This window comes from Cyprinodon variegatus, unplaced genomic scaffold (genome assembly GCF_000732505.1).
Source record: "Cyprinodon variegatus isolate N-32 unplaced genomic scaffold, C_variegatus-1.0 Scaffold230, whole genome shotgun sequence".
In the NCBI taxonomy this organism is placed as follows: domain Eukaryota; kingdom Metazoa; phylum Chordata; class Actinopteri; order Cyprinodontiformes; family Cyprinodontidae; genus Cyprinodon; species Cyprinodon variegatus.
In genome coordinates this window covers 689,989-712,124 of record NW_015150683.1, presented here as the reverse complement: position 1 = coordinate 712,124, position 22,136 = coordinate 689,989, and the positions used below count along the sequence as shown (strand labels likewise).

General features: G+C 38.1%; 1 protein-coding gene across 9 annotated transcripts in view; it reads right to left on the bottom strand.

The window, feature by feature from the left end:
- myt1l (myelin transcription factor 1 like) overlaps positions 1-20,875 on the bottom strand; it is a 161,732-nt gene extending 140,857 nt beyond the window's left edge. For 3 of the 9 annotated variants that reach the window (XM_015381278.1, XM_015381280.1, XM_015381287.1), the window contains exon 1: positions 19,849-20,242. The gene's annotated coding sequence lies outside the window, so the exon portion shown is untranslated. Of the gene's footprint in view, positions 1-19,848; positions 20,245-20,380 lie in introns of those variants that run through there. The other 6 variants (XM_015381279.1, XM_015381286.1, XM_015381285.1 and 3 more) reach the window with 6 other exon arrangements.
- Between the last annotated feature and the right edge of the window lie 1,261 nt (positions 20,876-22,136).

The window sequence follows — 22,136 nt, the reverse complement described above, 5'->3', positions numbered from 1 at the left end:
ATTAAGAGTAAATTCATTTATTTTAATACATTTTCACTTATTTCTATACTGTTTTTGCAGTGTACACATTTAGAGCTGAGTGACAGGTATCACTATCAAAACAAGGAGGAAGTGTCCACTATTCTAAAGTAAACAAACTTCAATGAAGCTTTATTGCTTTACCCCAAACAGTGATTCTTTGAAATACAGTTTGCAATTTAGGTTTCTTTAATTGTAAATGTGAAAACAAGAAATATTAGTTATTTTCATGTTTACTCCTAACACAATAAGTGGGAAAGCCTATGTGTAAAAGAATAAGTAATGCAAATCAGGCTTTAAAACAAAAGCATAATGATTACAAAGCTGAAATTTGAAACAGTTACGAAGTTTCCATAGCAATAACATGGTTACCACAAAGCTTAAATAGCAGTCTTTCTGTTACCAGCATAGACCCTAAAAGACTGACATCATTTCTAAAACCAGCATATGCCATGACAGAGCTTGCAGACTAAAAGAGTAGCTATATAGTAGCTACCTTACTGCCTTTTTCCTCTGCCGATAGTGTTGCTTCCTCAGAGCCTGAATGAACTACAGGCATGTCCTGACATGTTGTGGAAAATAGACCTTTTCCTTTGTGCTCACTGACTTCAATTTAAAACATCTCACTAAAATCCTGAAAGGCTGAGTTTTCTTCACTCAGCAACAGGTTCCATACTAAAGAGTGTTGTTGCCAGTGCAGCCTAGTAGCTTCCCTTTATAGGAAACTCAGTGAAATTCTTTGAAAATCAAAATTTCAAGCCAATAGTGTTATTGGAATCCAGGACAAGACCTTATCATCTTTGTAACATTCAAAAAATATGGATGGAAAAAAGAAACGCCAACTTGCCCGAATATATTAAGAAAAATAACAAAAGTGCTTCTATAAGAAATTAAAGAAAAACATTCTGAGAGTGAAAGAAACACCTTTTGTTGGTACAACACAACCTTAGAGGCATTAATGCTGATACTGGCACTTACATTTTTTTGTTTATAAACCTAAATATAATTGTTAACTACGCTTATTAACTTAACTTTTTAACTTTTCAACTAGCTTTTTACCTTTTTTTCTTGACTTAACTTTTTTTTTTTTTTTTACTTAATTTACAGTAGGTATTATATCATTCAAGGGCTCATCTTATTGGTCAAATGCCAAAATAACATCTACAGCCATGTAGCAGGATCTTTGCTGAATGGCTGGAAATAGATCTTGTGCTTCTAGACCTCACTAGGTAACTTGACCTATAAAGGGATGATGGGTAAATAAAGGGTAAATGGTGCTTTCTAAAATGTATGAACTTCTCCTCATCTCGTTGTCAGTCTGGACCAATGCAGGTTTAAGATTTTTCAGACCAACCGATTTCTCAGCGTATCTCCAATTCAATGTTAATAGTACGAATTTGTGATCCAAAGGTTTTCTGTTAAAAAAAATTATTTAGCTTGACTCTTTAGGAATAATGATTCCGTAAACTCTAATAATTCGGACTCCAACCAATCACATAAAAAAAAGTACCCTAACTATTCTAAATATTCCAATTTAAACAGCGTTAAACTAAATGCTGAGCTGAAACACTTAATTTGCTTTAAGGTATAATTTATATCATAGTGATTAAAGCAGTTTCTCTGTAAAGTGTCACTGTCATTGCATATACATGATGTTACACCAAAGATACAGCAGGAAAAACCAAGCATATAGCCAATGTGTTTTTTGCTGTAGACAAAAATAGAAACCAAAAATTCATTCCCGCGAGCCACATGGAAAGAAAAATGCCCTCCTATCTCAACTGCAGAGCCTGTCTCCCCATCTCCCCTGGTCCATGAGAGCAGAACACACTGGAGCGCTGGCTTTTGACCACATAATTTTAATCAGTCATTTTCACACTTCATTGGGAATTCATTGCCGCCTTCCCGCTTCAAACATTGTTTGGGAGAGTTATCAGCAGCAGGCAGCATATCCGGTAATTATACATGCAAGGTAACGCTGGGAGCTGGGCTGAATATTTCAGCCAAGTGCATGTGCTGCTGAGAGCACCGGAAGGTACGGCTGCTTCATAATGCAGTGACAGCGGTCATGACGGAAAAATACTGTCTGGCAGTCACATCCAGAGACCACTTCTTTAGTGGATGAGATGTTAGGCAAAACCTAAGTGTAACACAACGTGATTTGCATTAGAATAAGTTCTTCCAAAGAATGGCAAAGGTGATATTCGTTAATGTAAATCCACTGCATGAATTAAAGCAGATCGCTGCGATACAAAGACAAGCCCACAGCAAAGGGAGAGCATGAGTGCTTCAGCACATTACATATTTGAAAGTGTTGCAGAGGCATGGTGCAAACACTACTCCAGACTAGATCGCTAAAAATTTTGATGGTTCAATGTGAATGTTTACTGTCTGAGTAAGAGGCCAGCTGTTAATATGTTCCGAAAACACAGCCGGGGACAAAAAATAAAATAAAATCCACACAAACAGAACAACACATGCACTAAATCCACCAGTCAGACACAAGTGGGTCCTCCAGGGGAACACAGCAGTGGAGGCACAACAGTGACTCATCCAAACGGTCACACACACGCACGCACGTCCTCCGTGGCAGTCAGGCTGTCAGATAGCATCACGCAGCGCCTTTGGAGCAATGTTGACAGGTGTGGCCCGCCAGTCACGCATGCACACACCAGCCAGCCACGTCCTCCAACCCCTTGCCTGACAGGAAGCCACATGTGATAATGTACCCCATCCTGAGGCCGCAGGAGTTCGACAAAAGCAAAAATGAGAGGTTGGATGCTTTGTGCACGTCTGTTTCTCAATAGTACATATTTGGTATATAGTCAGTAATCTGATGTATGTCTATGGCATGTCAAGGCCTAACTTTGATAAGGATATAAATATGAATCTTTGAACAGTGTGCAACAACGGCATTGAGACAGCGCAGGTGGTGCAGTGAGATCAATAGGAGTCACATAGCTTGAGTAATTCTCCCTTTACCGTGTGTGGGCTGTGCAATATGAAGCTGAAAAGGTGTGCTATGTATTTTTCTTATTAGAAATTGTCTTCAAGGGTGGAGAAGATCTACTGACTCTGGAGCTATGAGCTTTTGCAAGTGTGAAAACATACAACCCCTTAAATCTGTGCACATTTTGACAAACCACAAACCCAAATATAAAATATGTTTTATTGGAATTAGAAAACAAAATTTTAAAAAATAAAAAAAAAACAAGACGGAGCACTTAACAGTAAATTAAAATCGGGAAAATCATGGCAGGCACGTATATTCAAAGTTAATTAGTGTGTAGAACAACTTTTTGCTGCAGTTGCATCCAAAGCAGCTTCATAGATTTATACCCAAACTTTGACTAGGACATTTTCACACATTATTGTGCTTTGAACTAAAACAATTTTATTGTAGTGTTGATTATTTTTCAGGAAGAAGTGCTTGTTACTGTATTTTTCGACTGAGCCCTTATGAGGCCTCTTACTAATGCAACAGTAAATGACATCAGGAGGTAATGTAGTTTTGGTGGACCTGGGACATTCCTATGAAAAACGTAGGACAGGACTCTCCAGTACCTGAGCTGACCAGTCTTTGTCAATATCTGCTCGAATATGACCTTCTACCTTGATGTCTAGTCAATTACAACCAATTGAAGGTTTTATCTCTTTAAGTATTTTGCTCCATCCATCTTTGTTTTACTGAACCTATGACTCACAGCCTGATGCTGCTACCACCATGTTTCAAAGTTATGGGCCATTTCTAGATTCATGAGAACGTGAGTACGAACTTGTGTCCTTGCCAAGTATGTTCTTGAGAAGAACACAGGAAAGTGTGGACTTGGGAAGAACGGGAGCACGCAGCATAAATATGGGTCAATTGGAACAGATGCGTACTGATGACGTGACCACATGCTCGGCTAGTCTCGAGCTGCATTTTACCTCCTGTTATCAATAGTCTCTAGATAATATAACATTCTTACTTTTTTCATTTATTTGGGGAATAATAATGAACACAGTCAGATAAACACAAATTAAATTATATTTTGCCAAATAAAACAAAAATCTCGCCATCTGAGCCAGCGGTTTTTTACACATGGCTATGCTGAGAGAGGGCTGCTGCAGACGGGCTAGGATAAGCCTTGGCTGCTGTTAGCCTCGGAGGTCCGCTGATTGCGGCGGTCCTCTCAACGTCGGAACTTTTTTCTATTTTTATTACGCAATAAGTCAGTAAATGGGCCAAAAAGTGTAATGTTCTCACCTCAAATCATCTTAAAACATACTTTTATAACGGCAACAGAAAAGAGAACTTTTAACTTAATACTCTAAGCTCTGTCAGCGCTCTATTGGAAACTGCTGCTGTTGCAGTGCATTCTGTCACAGCTGTCAATCTCAAGAGTGGACAAGCCTGCTGTGATGTATACTCGGTAAATAGGGAGGGGCGAGAACAACATCTGGGGACTTTGTCCGTTCTCTGTCTGCTGTTCTTGTGAACTAGAACAGTACTAGGGTCGAAGCTGATGACGCTTCATGAGTACACAAGCACATGACAACCCACAAGCACACATATTAAGAAACGGCAATGGTCTCGCCTGGTCAATCTTTTTATCTGCATGTTTGCAGGGTCTACTGCATCTTTTTTAGGAAACTGCATAGGGACTTCTTATGCCTTTTATAAAAAAGCTCTCTCTACTGCTATCAGAGTCAAAATACAAGCAATGGAATTTTTTAGAATTTTCATCTGTACAAAAAGTGCTTTGAACTCAAGGTGAGAAAACTTTATGAAGATATAAATTCTTCTGCTGCACATCGAAGCTTAGGACCGGTGCCATAGAGTTTAAGTCTGAATGAGCTTGCTACCTGTATCACAACTCATTGCTCATTCCTAATTAGGGTTCCATATGTTTGCAGGGAGACACAATAGTGTGTAAACACTCACAAATGCGCATGCAATACATCCAAACACATGAACAGATGGATATAGTGCGCACACATTTGAATACATCCAACAGCCACCTACTCCCGCTCACAGTAAATTCACCTCACTGAGAACAACCACACAATGCAAACACATACAGACGTATAGAGCCCACTTTTCTGCCTCTAAGCAGTCTCGTCCAGTTACTACAAAGCCCACCAGGAACTCTTTGCAGATCAAATAATCATGCCTTCCATCTGTTTCCATTTCTCTACATTAGCTCAGCAAAATACACCCCATAGAACATGTTAAGAAATGCAGCAGCTATCGGTAAAATAAGGATTTCACTCTCAACCCACAACTCCTTATTATCACCACCCAGAGTCGATTCAGCGACAAGAAGTAGATATGTTCAGTCCTTATAGCCTTCTAAAATATCATCTTGATGCAATATAATGTAGAGCTCAACACTTAAATGGGCTTTTAATAGCGTACGGGTAGTTATTTTGATGCAGTTATGAAATACACTTTAGGTTATGGAGAAAGGCTACATCCCATAAATGTTTTCTTGAATCCTTTTGAGACCTCTTTGATTTAGCTTCACTGCCTTTGCAGTGAGAATAGGAATCCCTTCCTATTCCTGTATCTTTTCTCCTTTGACTAAGCAAGGCTGTGTAATCTATTAATTTGACATGTTCAATTACTAAGACCGACTGAAAAGACATAATGCATAAACTGTGGGATAAAAATGATTAAGTGAAAATGATAATTTCACCATCCTTCTCTCACTGTGAGGTGGGAAGAGGAGATTCAGCCTGTGAGAGTAAGTGCCATCTCGCCATCGAGCCCAGGCAGAGTGGCAGCGACGGTGGTGATAGGGTGGGAGAAATGTTTGGTCTCTGTTATGCAAGATGGAAATGAGTTCGCCATGCTCTGCTGTAGCCAAGCTATTTTGGAGCGGCTCACATCGGAAAACGCTGGGCCGAGCAGGAAAATTAGGTCACATACACGGGGCAGGGCTGAGATGTCTTTCGGGGAGGGGGGAGGAGAGCGAGTGAGCGAATAAAACGGCGGCAAGGTCTAAAACTAAAGAAGCAAAACGTTTTGCACTATTTATTCAGGGCAAAGGGTTTCAGGTTTGAGTACAATGAACAAGATGCCGGAGCTCAGAGAAGAGACAGCAAAGAAGCGTTTTAACAGAGACCCGGCGATGACCTGAATCCATTGCAGCAATGGAAGGGGGAGTGAAGATCAGGCTCTGAGTGCTTAGCTTCATATTTCTCCTGCATTTTGCAGCAGATCACACTATATTCCACAACTCTGTTGCCTGTACAAAGAAAACGATGCTGACATAGAGGATTTGATTTATTATGCATGGTACTGTCGGGCACAATTGTTGAGGGAGAATGACAAACGATGGCATCCTCCTTGTTAACAGTAAATATGTGGTCCATACTTCTCGTTAACCACTGAACCGTGATAAAGAAGGGAAGGAAAAAAATTGCATCGACACCCCTCCCCTCTTCTCACTGTTATATGTGGATTAATCATACAACTGCACGGGGAAAACCTTATTACAGGGAATGGGTTAGGAATGAAAAAGGAGATGCAATATAGTGAAAGCTACAGCGAAAAAAACTAACGGAGGGTAAAGAGGGAGACAATGAGGCAAAAGGAGGAGCTGTAGAGAGAATATGTGAGTGTGCAGGGACAGAAACAAGACAGACAAGCTATGATAAAGGTAATGACAGCGGGAGCAGAGGACAGAAGAGTATTCTCAGCTGTGCACCAACTGGAAGACCCAGGGGTGCACTGTCAGCACTTTCAGGAGACCACTTCTAAGGAAACCTTCAGGTGGAAATGTCCTAGTTCGAGGAGAGTCTCCCAACAAACTCAAAGCTTTCAAGCATGCATAGAAGACTGCTGTACTTAGCTTACAAACTGCCATACTAGACTTAAAGTACATGTTGACCTTTTCTCTTTCTCCCACCTATTTTAGTCTATACACTTTCCAAACACTTTAGTTTTTGAGATTATGTGAACAGCCTGGCTCATGTGTTTTATTATCCCCCTTAGAAAGGCTGGTATTGACGGGATAACTTGGATTTCTAAAGCTAGATTCTGTGACGTTTTTAGCCATAATTTCCCTTACCTGTATTAGAAAGATGTCAGACAGTACAGAGTTTATAGAAAGCTTTCTAAATCATTTCTGATGGAAGGCTAAGAGCAAGATGGGAACTTAACAGCAACTCACATTAAAACATAACTATTTATAGGACAGAACGCTGCATTAGAAGAGGGACTATTTTTACAGGAGCCTCCTAATAACTTAGTCACTAACCTTCCATTCAAACAATCTTGTTATTTAACTATTGTTGCATTCATAAGAATCTTGTTCAGGTGACATTTTCACTTTTGAAGATTAAAACACTACAATCATCGGATTTGGAAAATGTTGGAAATGACCTGCTTTATCTACTTTTCCTCTGGAAATATGATGGACAATTCCCATTCCAACAATTCACATTAGAAAAAGGAAAAGAAAAGAGGCATTAAAAATATACCGGTCATCTACAATCGCTTTATACAGTAAAAGTGGCAACATGTGGTTTATTGTTGATGGCGCTATCGCCATAGAGCTCAAATAAACACGATCCATCAGCTGAAAATGAAAACTACTGAAGCACCTCCTTACAGCCATTTTAAACGACCCTCTTTTTTGTTCTTAGTATTATGTGGCTGATGGTCTTACTTCTTTTTCCATTACTCTATAATATTTTGGCTGCACATTGACAGCATCTTAGAGACTGAGCTTTATTTTGTCATGTGTACCATACTGAATCTTCTTACTTTGCCCTAAACTTTGAAGAAACCTGAAGAGCATTTGCCTGCTACATATACACAATAACAACATCTTGTATAGAACATTTTCAATGCTTACAATAAGACATCAAATTTAACAATAGCATAAAAATGCAGTGCTGATGGGTCTCGGTATAAACAGCGGTAGCCAATGGAAATCTGGTATATGGCTGAATAGATGTGTCGACATTTATTCCCCTCTAAAAATACGTTGTAAATAAAATTACTGACAAAAACTTCTCTTACTGTTTGCATTATTATATTAAACCTTAAAAATTGGTTCTTTTTAAATTTAATGTTGATGTGAAGTCCTATCAATCAAATCAGTAATAAACAATGCTTTATTATTTTTAAACACTTAACTAATCACTAATTATGCCAGTAATTTATTAGTCAAATATTTATTTAAAATGCGCACATGTTTACTTGTTTGTTACTCTTCTAATTTGCTAAAAAAAAACTCATTTGATCTATTTTGACTAAATTGTTTTATATTACAACTACAAGTCTGTGCAGACATAAACAACAGGTGGTGTTCCTCATGGTTCCATCCTTGGGCCGATTTGATACAACATCTATACTCTTCATTTTCCCTTTGATATCAACAAAGTATTAGTTTTGCACCGATACCAGTATCAGGCGAGGCCCCGATCCAGCATTACAATAGTGGTATTGGTATAAGCGAGTACCAACAATTAGGGCATCGATACCATTTTGACATCCAAGTAGTATGCAATTCTTCATATATACACACATCAATATCAAACAGATGGTATTGGTATGGTATCGGAATTGGCCAATAGTGCATGGCCAGGTATCAGGTATCGGTATTGGGGCAGAAAAATGACATTGTCGCAGCACTACAAAGTATCTTTTAATTTATTTATATATATATATATATATATATATATATATATATATATATATATATATATTAAGATGTGCTATTATGAATTAGTGAATGAGAGATTTTAACAGGTTACTGGAGGAAAACATTTGGGTAGAGATCAACACTCAGGAAGACTTAATGAGGCCATTAAACACACGGCATGCCAGAAACCTGGCTGTAAGGTTATGTAAATTGTTAACTCCTTTATATCAGTACTAAAACTATTGTTTAATAAAACGTTTCTATGATGCTGTTATTGCTATATTTTTAGTTTAACTTCAGTATGGCTTTTTTAAGCTTGTTTTTTTCCATCAGTGTGGTTCTTGTCTTTATGTAATATAATACATTTGTTTATTTTATGATCCTGTAAAAGACTATATATAACTTTACCAATGGCGCTAATAAATCTACCTTGCCTGATGAATTTATTGTTTATGTCACCATTTTATCAAAACTGAATTGACTTTTTTTAAATCAAAAAGGTTTTCAACAAAAAAAAAAAGAAAAAAAAAAAGAAAAGCTCTACAAAATCCTTTTTGCACCCATGTTTGATTTTCTAAGCTGGTCAAAGCTCGGCATAAACACTAAGTGGTCAAATTGAAACTAAATCATTGTTGCCCAAACAAAAGCTGTATGTTCACGAAGCAAAGCTATTGATCTGGGCTGTGTTTCCCGTGGGTCTCTGTGGAAGTCTGCCTGCGTGTCAATATTTATGCATCTATGTCTGTTTATGTTCCAGCTCTTGCCAGTGCTTGGTTCAACTTGCGTGTGTTTGTGTGTGTGTTGGTTGTGCGCGCAATGAGCTGTCAGTCCTAAAGAGGGTCCGCGCTGCTGTCATGCGATGACACCTCTCATTTGCTGCTGTCCCGTGAAGCGGAGCTGAAGGCAGAGGTCAGGCCACCCTCGCTGAGGGTGCAGCTCATAGCACATCATGTCCTTCTGCTTCCAGACGCCACGTGAGCACAAACGCGGGCATGGCCAGGTATTGAATGATCTCAGACGCCCCCATTATCATACACAGAAGCTACTTGCTCCAGCTCAACACTATTTAAATTTTTAATTAACTGTGTGTCTTCAACCCTCAATACAATGACACAAAAAAATTCACACAGAAAAAAAAAAGATCATGAAAAGTCTTGTTTTATATCTTTGCGTTCCTCCATGGAAGCCTGACCTTGTACTACTGTAACTCTCTAAAAGCCTTTTTATATGAAGAAATGCAATATACAGTGCTTCATAGCCCCCCTTTCCTCGCAACCCCCCTCCCGTAAGCCATCCATTTGTCTTGACCGGTGTCACATGCCGTCATCAATTCCCCATTAGACAGAATAATATTCACCCAATATTGCCTGTGTGTGACTGGGAGATTTCAGAGTGATCAAAACCGACAAATCGGATTTACGGCGCTCGCATAAATGAACAGACTGAGCCCTCCCTGATTGCCCTGTTGAATAATGGATGCCTGTTTGGTAATCATTTTCCAATATCACAGCACTTTCACACGAGCTCGGCCGTCCCGTTCTTTGGGTTTTAATTTTCTCTCTTTCGTTTCTCTGCTGTGGATCTCTGCCTCTTTGACCTGACGAGTCTGGGGACGAGTTGGACTCTCAGCGATGACGCTCCACTGATAGCGTCATTACTGAGGAGGCGGGTGTTGTTATCACTGAAACATCTCCTTTTATGATTCATGTTATCATTGTCCAGGGAAACAAAAGGTCAGGAGGTGCAGATGTTACATCTGATTCAGTTTTAAAACTTTTGAAAGACTTTCTACATTCTTATTAAAATCATTGTTCAAACTGAAAACATCAGAAAACACTAACCCTGATAAAACTAAAGACGGCTTGTAGATATGTAGGATAAACAGTAACAACACAAGAGCCTGAACCATGAAATAATTAAAAGAAAATGAAAATTTTTCAAAATTAGATTTTCATTGAACTTCCTGAAAAATGTTGCATAAGTTAAATTACATCATTTATTTGAATAAAATTTTATATATTAGGCAATTCTGTATAATATTTTATAAATTTTCTGTTCACTACATGTGTCTGAATATTTAAGTCAGTGTTTCACCAACAAAAACACCACACTGATGATGCAAAAGTCTCAAAAACTCTATGTATCATATATGATACACTTGGCGCTAAAGGGTTAATTATATTGATCATGCTTTCATTACAAAATAAATTTTAAATGATTACGTAAATATCAGAACCATCATGAGTCAATTTTCCTATTACAAAGTTTACAGAGCACTAATATGTAATAATGTTAAAAATTTAATATTTTAAATATTTATTATTAAATATGACATAAATGCTGTACGATAAAGCTAAATTGTTATTTGGTCTCTTACTTTTGAAGTAAAAAGTATTAGAGTACTTTTGGCTCCAGAGATGCTCCTTTTGTTCGGTTTAGCCCTGCAGTTGTAATAACAACCTTCCTTGCAGACTCCATTTTTTGTCAATTAGCACACTACAACAGAATAATGCATAGATATTAAACATTTGTAAAATGAAATTATCTTCTAATTGAGGTCAGTTTAGCAGTCTAATTTAGTTCCTAACACTTCTCAGTAGCTGTGTAAAATTCAAGTGAAATCTTTCAAAGTGTCTGTTTGACTTTGTCAGAATAAATGAAAGCTGTTGCTATGGAAAATAAGACTTAAAGGTGAGTATTGTAACTTGATTGTGGTGTTTTTGACACTTTTTTCTGCAATAGCAAAGCAAACTGTTTTTGAGTTGCTATGTGGAATCAACAGAGTCCCCTGTTATAGACAGCGTCTGACTAACTGACAATAATTTTTATGCAGGAAATCCCAGATCAGGCTCGGACCCAAAGTCAGTCCTCGAGGGCTACTGTCCTGCAGGTTTCCCTGCTTTAGCACAGCTGATTCTGATTATTGCAGTTCAGCAAAAGCCTGTTAATCAACTATCAATGTGAATCAGCTGTGCTGGAGCAGGGAGACCTCTACAGCCTACAGGACAACAACCCTCTAGGACCAACTTTGTGGACGTCTGGCCCAGATGAACCATTAGCCACTTTTAAAAATAATCTCTAGTTTCAAATCTATACTAACTAGTATTGTTCTGAGCAGTTTGGTTTTCATAAAAAAAGTAACATTCTATTTTGGTAACCAAAGAGATAAAAAGGTAATATTTCAATGTTTTTCTGGGAGGCTTTAAGACCTGTGGACTAGTCAAACTGACTGGACACCTTTCCACTGTTTCATTTTCCTTATTTGTAAAATGCACTTTAGAGAGTCAGTTCATTTAAATCATGGAGGCAGATTTGTTTTAAAAGCTTTTCTATGTAGGACAACCCAGAAGATTGCATGCAGACATTGACATGGAAAATTCCCTCCTCCTGAATGACCATGTAATAACAGGGAACAAATATTGCATTGTGTCGTGGACTCTGCAGCAATCCCTTGCTTTAAAGAATGGAATATATGAAGCGTATAATTTGCCAGCATATCCAAGGCTGCTATTTCTAGTGAGCACAAATCAATAAGTAAACGATTGAAAAAATCCTGTTTTCTATTGGTTAAGAAAAGCTTTTCCCAGTGCTATAAACACATTGAAAACGAAAAATAATTCTGTTTCTAAGACCATCCAAAAATGGCACCTTAACAAAATGAAGATACAGTAGCATCTATTCAAAATGTTTCTTCCCAGTCAAACGGCAGCAGCATGGCAGCCAACTTCCCTGCAAATCCCAGCAAAATCCTCTCCAACTTCCAGCTACTGGAGTGACCCCTCCTTCTCCTGGGCATGCTTTTTTTTTCATCTGACTCCACCCTTTCAATGAATTACAGGGTCTGACCAGGAGAAAACGCTTCTCTTTAGATCTTAATGTCAACAAATCATGACAGAAAGAATATTTCAGTACAAAGATTGATGTTTAAAAAGTAATTGTAGGGGACCAGCCAAGGGCCCATCAAGGAAAGTTGGGAAATTTTGAATGGCTTCATTCATTTCTTGCTGGATTAAAAACGATTACAGAAATAAAGGAACTCAAAACTCATTTTTTTTGGTCAAACTGTTATGTTTAACTTTTGAATCAAGAACTTCAACACAGATGTGTTTTCATGTTATTTAGCTGGCAGTTACGTTTGGCAGTTAAGTTGACTATTTAGCTTAAGCTTTCTATTTAGGTTAAAAAGAAAACAAAAGACAAACATATTTCAGCCAAAATGGCCAGAGATACTGTGATGATGATTGGGACTTTGTATTTTCCTCAACCTACAGCCCAAACAAGACTGAAAACTACGTCCTACTGTTCATTCATACATTCAATGTATTGGCAGCCAGTTTCGATTCCCAGCCCGGGGTCTTTCTACATAGAGGTTGCATGTTCTCCCTGAGCATGCGTTGGTTCTCTCTGGGTACTCCAGCTTAATCCCACAGTCCAAAAACATGACTGTTGGCTTCTCTAAATTCTCCTTAGGTGGGAGTGTGTGGGTGAATGGTTGCTTGTCTCTATGTTGCCCTGCAGTGGACTGGTGATCTGTCCAGGCTGTATCCCGCCTCTCGCCCATAGACAGGTAGAGATTGGCACCAGCACCACTCTCGACCCTGCTTGGGTGGATGGATAGATGAGGCAGATGAACCATACTCACGTTTAAATCGATAAAATCTTTAAGCTGAAATTGAAATTTGATTGTTGGGCATTTCAGAACATTTCCATACATCCTAATGAGAACTGCACAATACATCGAAATCACAATTGATATCACAGGATGGGTCTGCAAAACATTTGACTTGCAAATGTCTACATGAAGGTAAAATTTAATAAATGTAATGCATTCACATTCTGCAAATCAGAAATATATTTGGCCAGTTGGATGGAATCTATCTTCTCGTAAGTCGTAATTTATGTTGCTAAATTTCTATTTCAGCATAGCGGAGACATTATATAATGTCTCCACATATAAATGTTGGCTGAGCTTAATTGATATCTTATTTCGTTAAAGTCAAGCAATTAAATATTTCCCTGCTATTGCCGGTCTTTTTTTCTTTATTGTAAAAAAATTCATTCCCGAAATAAAAAGAGAGAAATTAACTCAGTTTCAGATTTGAGAAACTTCTGATTAAAGCTGATTAAACTGTACAACTCTGCCCCCTGCTGACCTGAAGTCCGGTGCATCATTAGCAAATGTGCAATAACCTGTTTCAAACGAAACATGGAAAACTTAGCTACTCGTTGGGGTTTCCCTTCTGTCTTTCTGGTCATGTGTGCAGACGGCTAACATTGCCGCTGCTCATCTTGCATCGTTTATTATTATGCAACCCTCAGGTCATCCTAAATGTTGTGCTAAATCTTTTTTTTTTTTTTTATTCAGTGTACCAATCTTGGTACCGAAGCAACAGACTCGTGTTCACTGCTCTGATGATATCATAGCACCGTTCTGCTCAGCTTCTCCTGAGCTGGTAATTTTCTTCAAGGCATAGTTGTGCTGCTAATGGGAAAAGGCCAAAGCAGGTTATGAAAATCTTTATTTACAGCTAGCTGCCAGGCTGTGTGAAGTAGGTCACAGCAGCTCCTGAAATGGAACGAACCTTGCTCACACCGTTTAATACTGTTCTTCTGAAGGCTCGCAGCTTCACAAAGGCTCCGAAGGGAAACACACAAACATTTCTTTCAGTCCCACTCAGTAAATGCATCTACTGGAGTCTACTGCTAAAAAGAAAATGTGTTCATCTGTGGATTTTTTTTAAATTAAAGAATAAACATCAAGAAAACAAAACATGCACATTTCACAGTTGTGCTAAATTTTCAATATTCAACTGGTTGTGTTTCCACAGCAGGTCAACAACATATCCCCTGAACGTTATCAAACCATGAAGCGAAGCTGAGCTGCACGGGATTAATCAGGATGCTGCCATACATCAAATGATCACCGTGGCCTGCAGATAAGGCAGGTTAATATAAAGCTACTGCAGCCTCATCGGGGCACTTTATGCTCATCATCACACAGTCAGACATCTGCAACTTATACAACATGTCAGACGCTCATGGATAGGTGTGTAGCCAGCGTGGTCCCCCCGCGGTGATTGATGCCAGTGGGAGGCTGTTATGCCACAAGGTGAAAATGTCCATTAATCAACCCCACTTCCTTCACTGCCTTGGCTTTCCCATTACCAGCACACTCCAAGCAGCCTGATTGGTTTTTAATTGGCCTGCCCGCCAGGAGATAGATCACGTTTTCTCCAAGGAATAGAACAAAAATGTGTGTATTTGTGTGTGTGTTTGAGACGGGGACACCTGCGTTTTGTTTTGTGATGGGTTTTTTTTCTGGAGGAATACCCACATGGAAAGTATGTATATTATTATATATCTAATATAAATCACAACCAATTTCTTACCTTATTTATTGCATTCCAGTGTGAGATGAAATAGCCGCATAAGTTGATTGGTGGTGTGGAGGAATATTAATGTTTTAAACAGTTTTAAATTTCTAAATTTTCCAAATACCATTCTGTTGATTTTCCTCTAAACGATAAGTTAAGAGTGCTAAAGAAAATGGGTCCTTTTTTAATTCTATTTTGATGTTTGCCGGTTTTTTTGTTTTATTTTATTTTGATGTTTGCAGTATTTGCAGCCTCGTTCTTCCCCTATACAGTATGTAGTACTGCTAGTTTTAAGGCTTTTAAGTGTTTTCCTCACTTAAAAGAATCAGCAGAACCAGCAACTTTTCCCACCCTGAAAAACATAAGGTGTTGGAAACTTTGCTCCAGTAATGGTAAGAATGTTTGAAAACTTTTCACCATAAAGCTATAATTTGCCTCTTTGCAATGAAATACCGCAGGCTGGCTACCCAAGCACATAACCAGCTAAAAAGTGTCTAGCATCCACTTAACTAATAAGTAATTGGTTATTTAAAACCCAAAGTTTTAAATGGTTCAAGTTTCAAAACATCTCATATTTGTCATCAAACCATTTCAATTCTTTAAAGTAATTTTAAAACAATTCCACGGAAGGAACAATTTATCTAGTTTGGATTAATAATGTCCTGCTTTAATCCCTAACCTGTTGCACTGCTGGAGAACAGCAAATGTATGTATTTTAAAATATCTCTGGTTGCAAAAAAAAAATGCAAACATCCCTGTGCTCATTCATTTTAATATTAAATTCTCTAGTTACAAGGCTACAATCTGTCTTAGTGCAAATCAGTTAGCTACAGGTTAGCATCCTACAGATACCCCAACTATTTATCAATGTAAAAAAGGATTTCCCTTTAAAATTAGCATTAAAACTACAATGAAATATACCAGGTTTATATGTTTACAACAAACTAATTACATAAAAGCAACAATAAAAGGATTTATTGCAGGCAGCAGAAAAGTTGGTGCTTCATTTTAAATCTTAACCCTTTATAGGGCAAGTTACCATTTTTGATCACCCTTACAAGTGGAGCACCCCCCCTCCCACACACACACACACACATATCCCTCAGTGAGGTCTAGAAGCACAAGATCTATATCCAGCAATTCTGCAAAGATTCTGCTACATGGCTGTACATCTTTTTGGGGAATTTGGCCAATTAGCTGAGCCATTGAATGATATATTACCTACTGTAAATTAAGTTGGAAAAAAATTTAACAAGTCAAGAAAAAAAGGTGAAAAAGCTAATTAAAAAAGTTAAAAGTAAAGTTTAAAAGTTAATAAGCAACAATTATATTTAGATTTATAAACTAAAAAATGTAAGTGCCAGTATCTGCATATATGTCTCCAAGGTTATGTTGGACCAAAAAAATGTGTTTCTTTTACTCTTAAAGTGTTTTTCATGAATTTCTTTAAGAAGCACTTTGGTTATTTTTCTGGCAAGTTGGCGTTTCTTCTAATTACATTGACATTTGTTTTTGCCATCAAAATATCCATATTTTTTTAATGTAACACCGCAAAAACATTGAAATTTAATTAAGTCATTTTTTCTTAAAATAACTGCATTTTTTCTTCAATTGAGGAGGTAAGTGAGACACAATTTACATTTAAAATAAGAAAAAAAAACAATTGCATTGTCTTATTACAAGTGCATTTTATCTAATTATCTTATTCTAAGAGTAAAACTACTTATTCCTTTGGCCATCTTATTTACATACTCAAATAAAGGGTAAATATACTTAAATTAAGAACTTTTTACTTATTTCTAGATAGTTTTTTTTGCAGTGCACAAAGGTAATAAGGTCTTGTCCTGGATTCCAATAACACTATTGGCTTGAAATGTAAAAGTATTTCAATGAGTGCCCAATAAAGGGTTAAACATTTTTGATGTAACTTGTGATTTGCAAACAAGGTTATCATATGCAGGAATGTCCAACTTGCCCACGTCTAGTTTAACCCTTATAAATTTAAAATTAAAGATATTACCTTATGTTGAAATTCTTGTTTTTATACCAGCTTGATTTAAATGAAGACTTTGGATCCAACTGAAGAGTATACATAATATATAATTATTATTAGCAAGCACAGTAAGAATGTATGTGTGAAGGACGCCAGAGCAGCTACATCTTACACTGACTAGATGTCAGTATTGACAATATGTCTGCTTAAATAGATCATTCTCCTCTGCACCCTAGCGTGACCATGTCACTGAGACTGATTGGAAGAACACATTGATTCCCTTCAGTATCTCCACATGCACATTTATAAAGATGGTGTGAAGACAGGTTGTTCTTAGTGGCCTTTGGAAAACTATTAACAAAACATTTTTAAAAATGCACATCTACACCTTTATATTAAGAGAAGAAATAGGTACAGATGGATAAAGTAGAATTTAAAGTCTCAAACAACAGGGAGGCATCATCATCAGTTCTGCGCTGGAGAAAATAAATGATGTAGAGCTGAAAGCAGCACAGACTGGAGCAGCAACCAATACAGCAGCAGGTCTCACTCTGAGAAACTGGTCTCTTTTTTTATTGCATTCCCCTTGTATTTGTTCTGGAGCAGATAACAGGTTATTGGTCTCATACAGTGTGGTGTTATGTCTTTCATATTTTATTTATGTTAGCATGATCATAAAAGGAGTGTAAGAGGATTATAGATGCATCAATCATGATACTTTTAGCTAATACTGATTTAAGTTGTTTTTTTATTTCTTAGATTTTAATGAAACTAACTATTTTCTAAATATTGTAACACATAAAACAAACAATATATGCAGGTTATTTGAAAAAGAGGAAGTTATGGATCCATCAGGAAATCAAAGAAGTGTCAAATTTTTCATATTGGTGCATGGAAGTTAAATGTCTAGCCACTATTGATCATAATGAAGTTCATAAAAGTACACATTGTTGGTTTGTAGCCATTCTGAATTTAACAAATAGTGAGAGAAAAAATACTTTCAGAATTCAATATGGTGTTTGTCGTTTATGAGGAAACTGGTTGATTCTGATTAGCGACTCTCTGCTAAATTGAATGGTGAATCTCTAAAATGATGCTTTTCCTCCAATCAAATGGACGTTAATTCGGTAAAAATGAAGAAAATGTCCAATTTGCTTCCCTAACACATGCCCTTTTAGAAAGGTATTTCTTCTTTTATTTTACCAATGTTTGTAACAGCTGAATGTTTACAGCAATGTTCAGCACATCCAGTGAATTTATGTTGATAAAGAACAGATCATAAATAAATATCTGAGCATGCATGTAGTATATGGTACTGACGTGCTTAGTTATGCAAGACTAGCAGAGTTATAATGCTCCTCAACCTCTGACCCACCCTTGACAGTTGCATAAAGGGGTTCCCCAGGAGGCTTTTTACTGCTAACGGACTCTGCACTGTCCACTTACAGTAACCGTGTTACAGTGCATCCTATAACCGAACGGTCCAATCTTGCACCCGGTTTCCTCTTGGTTTCCTCTTGGCTCTAGCTCCGACCAGACTGTTATGATTAACAGGGGCTGGGTCTATTAGCTGTTGTTCCACAGTAAGGGAGAGAAAGAGAGATGAGCAGAAACAGCAGGGAGGGAGTTCCTGCGATGTTGGACCTGGTAAGGCCGAGGTAGCGTGCTTTCCCACTATAATTTAATCACATTCAGCTGTCTGCCTGTCCTCCGCTCAGCTCAGCAAAGCACATCAGGCACCGTTGTGGTACAAACAGTCACAAGTATGCCCAATAACAAGTGAAACGTCTCCTTTCTCCCGTAGCTTCGAGAAGATCCCGGAGAACGCGGCTTTACATTACAACAAGCTGCACCGTACACAGACGCAGGGAAACTAACCTAAATACTCAAACAACAATTGTTAAAGTGTGATGAAATAGCTTTGAAACCAAAGCATGCAATATGTTTTCTCTACAATTTAATTTGAAACACCAGGAGACCATAGCAATAAAAACCGTGAAATAAAGACTAAAATCCTTTGCCTTATCCCCAGAGGTTTTCCGCCACCTGGTATCCACCGTCTGTTGACACGAAAAAAACTCAGTTGGGCTCACTTTTAGCTTGAGCTTTGTTTGGGTCCTGGTGTTAAGAAACAAGTTGCAGTGTCTGCACAGTAAATACCACCCAGTACACAGCAACATCTGCAATGTTGTTTCCTATCATCACCTTAACTTCCAAAACAGGGACAAAAACGCAGCCATAAGGGACTGCTGTACATGCACTGTAGTTACTGAAGCAAGCAAATCAAATAGAGAGTTCACAGTAATTTGAATCAGGTAAGTATTATAAAAAATGTTTCTTTAAGTTTCTACCTCTTCTGACTGTTTAGATAATCTGAACAATAAGATGAAGTGGGACTAACCCTTTTGAAAACTTTTCAGATGGAAAAGCTTACCTCAAAATGGTCTAGAAACTTCAGGATGAGTACTGCCTAATGAAATATTCAAATACAGAAACAGCCGTATTTGTGCACCTTAGTATTTATCAGCTGCATAATTTCAAGAAAATCACATTTCAAGTTTTGTTTGCCAGCGTTGTCCACATCGCTAAAAGACTAATTCCTAGTATAACTCACTTATATTTAATATCTGGTTGTATCAGAGTCAAAGAGGATGTTTTCTTCTTTTAGAGCTCATATCACCTCAAAAAAGTCAGAAGTGCCTACAATAAACCTCAGACAACAAACCAACACTAACAGACACAGATGGAGGTACAAAGTGTGGTCCACAATCAGCCAACAACAATGGAAATGATGAAAGATGCTATAAGCAAAGCACAATGTACCTACCAACTGCAGCCGTATCTTCAAACTTTCCCTCCTCAGCTATTATTTCCCTTTATTTCACTCCCGACAAATTCCCTCACTAAGCTCACTGCAAAGTTCTGCTCTCCTCTGCATGTAAATCATTTTTCACGACTTGTGAGATGACTGTGGGAAGGAGAGAGAGAGAGGAAGGGAGAGAGAGTGGAGGCAGAAAGGATGACAGAGGGGCGGAGGAGTGGAGATAATGGTTGGGAGGCAGACAACCAATGGGCCCGGAGCCTAATGGGGAGGAAAAGGGAAAAGAAAAAAAAAAAAAAACAGGAATCAGGACACACCAATGAGGCGCAGCCTGGAGAGGGAGCACAGTCCGGAGGAGACTGAGAGAAAGAGGGAGCTTGCATGGAGAGTTAGAGATAGAGGGAGAGAGAAAGAAGAGCTGTGCATAGAGGATGAGCACGGCAGGAGGAGAGAGGCGAGAATCCCAGGCGAGATGGAGAGGCTGCAGATCAGAAAGAATGAAAAGAAAGAGAGGGAGAGAAAGAAAGAGCTGACTTACCCGGGTACAGCCAGTGGCATCCTTCACACACCGCCTTGCAGACTCCACACACACATTCACCCACCCGGCGATAGAGGCGCACGCCGTGCTGCCGCTGAGACCAACCAATAGCAAAAACAACAAAGGAGAGGACTGCCAGAGCCGACTGGTATACCCTAAAGCAATTGTTCCTGTGTCTGTGTGTGTCAGGGGGAGAAACTGGAAGTGTGTATCAGAATGTGTTTGTGCAGAGAGGAAGAGACAGCTGAAGGAAGCTGAATCCCTCCGTTCTTGGTCCTATACAAGCTGAACTGCTTCCCTCCTCTCTATCTGATGTGTATCTGGCTCTTCTCTGTAAACTCGGCATGTATGTATCCTCCAATACTCTCCCGCCCCTGCTCTCCCTCTGCCTGCTAATGCGCCCTCCCTTTCCTTTCTCCCTCTTATACATTTATTCAGGGCTGCAGACTGTCTGCTCTCAGAGTCAGATCTTCCCACGGGGAAGAGAATGAGGGGAGGGAGATAGAGGGAGAACAGAGGAGGGCTGGAGACGATACTGAGCCATGTGGAACAGCTTCGGTGAATTCATTTTAAAAGGGATGGACACAAATGTGTGCTTTAAAAATAAAGAGAGATCAGCCTCACTTTTTCTTAAGTGCAAAATATTTTCTCAGACAGAAGGTGGGCATTGTGGAGCAGAAGACCCAAGCAAAGAACCGTCTGGAATCAGAAAACAAAAAATAAGCAAAAGATGCTTTACTGTAAAAAAAAAAAAAAAAATGCAGGGAAGGTGACTTCAAGGCGTGGAAACAAAATACAAATCAAGCAGAAAAAGACACTGAAGTCATGATTTGTGGCATAAGCATGACAGTACAACGCATGAAAAAGTAATATTTAGCTATTTTTACAGTTTGTCATTAAACAGCTACAAACCTCATATAGATTACTGGAATATTTGGGGAAGGATTTTACATGGAGGAAAAACTTTAAATGTTACTACCAGTAATTATAAAAAGCTGAAAGGTATGTTGTGCATTTATTCTACACCCTGTTATAGTTTAAGAACCATTCTTAACAATTAATAGTAAAAGGCTTTTGTGTCTGTCTTTAAATGTAACTGACAATATTGTCCGATCTTGTTTTCAAAACAGCTCAAGCTTAATCACATTGTATTGATATAATCTACAGACATAATTTCTCAATTAGGTTTAGATTAAGACTTTGACTAGGCCCATTTAAAGGGCCTAGTCAAAGTTTCTCTAACATCATTATATTAGTAGACATCTTAATGCCATGTGTTTTTTTAGCAGTGCATGGATACAGAAGCAGGGACAGCTTCATATATAAAGATATAACAGATTTACTAGGATATGAAATGCAACAGAATCTCAGAAATATTTTACAAGGAAAAAAAACATGCAATGCTATACATTTGTCTTTTGTAAAACAAGACTCAGAAATAGCTGTACCAGCCAACTCAGCTGCATAGCCAGACTCGCAGTCGAGGGACTTAAAATTGAAATATAAGAAATAAGATTCAAAGCACAAACAATACAGTAAAGATCAGTGAATCAATGAATTGAAATAAAACCTTCAATATTAAGACTTTGTCAAAGATATGTGTGGGGAAAAACCTCTCAATTAGATTTTCCTTCTTGTCAAGGGGGATATTAATCAATGAAAATAATGAAATGGAAGCCATCCATCTATCTGGGAATCATAATTTGCAGTCTGTTAGTTTTAGTACCTTTCAGTTTTAGATGTTTTTCTTATTACA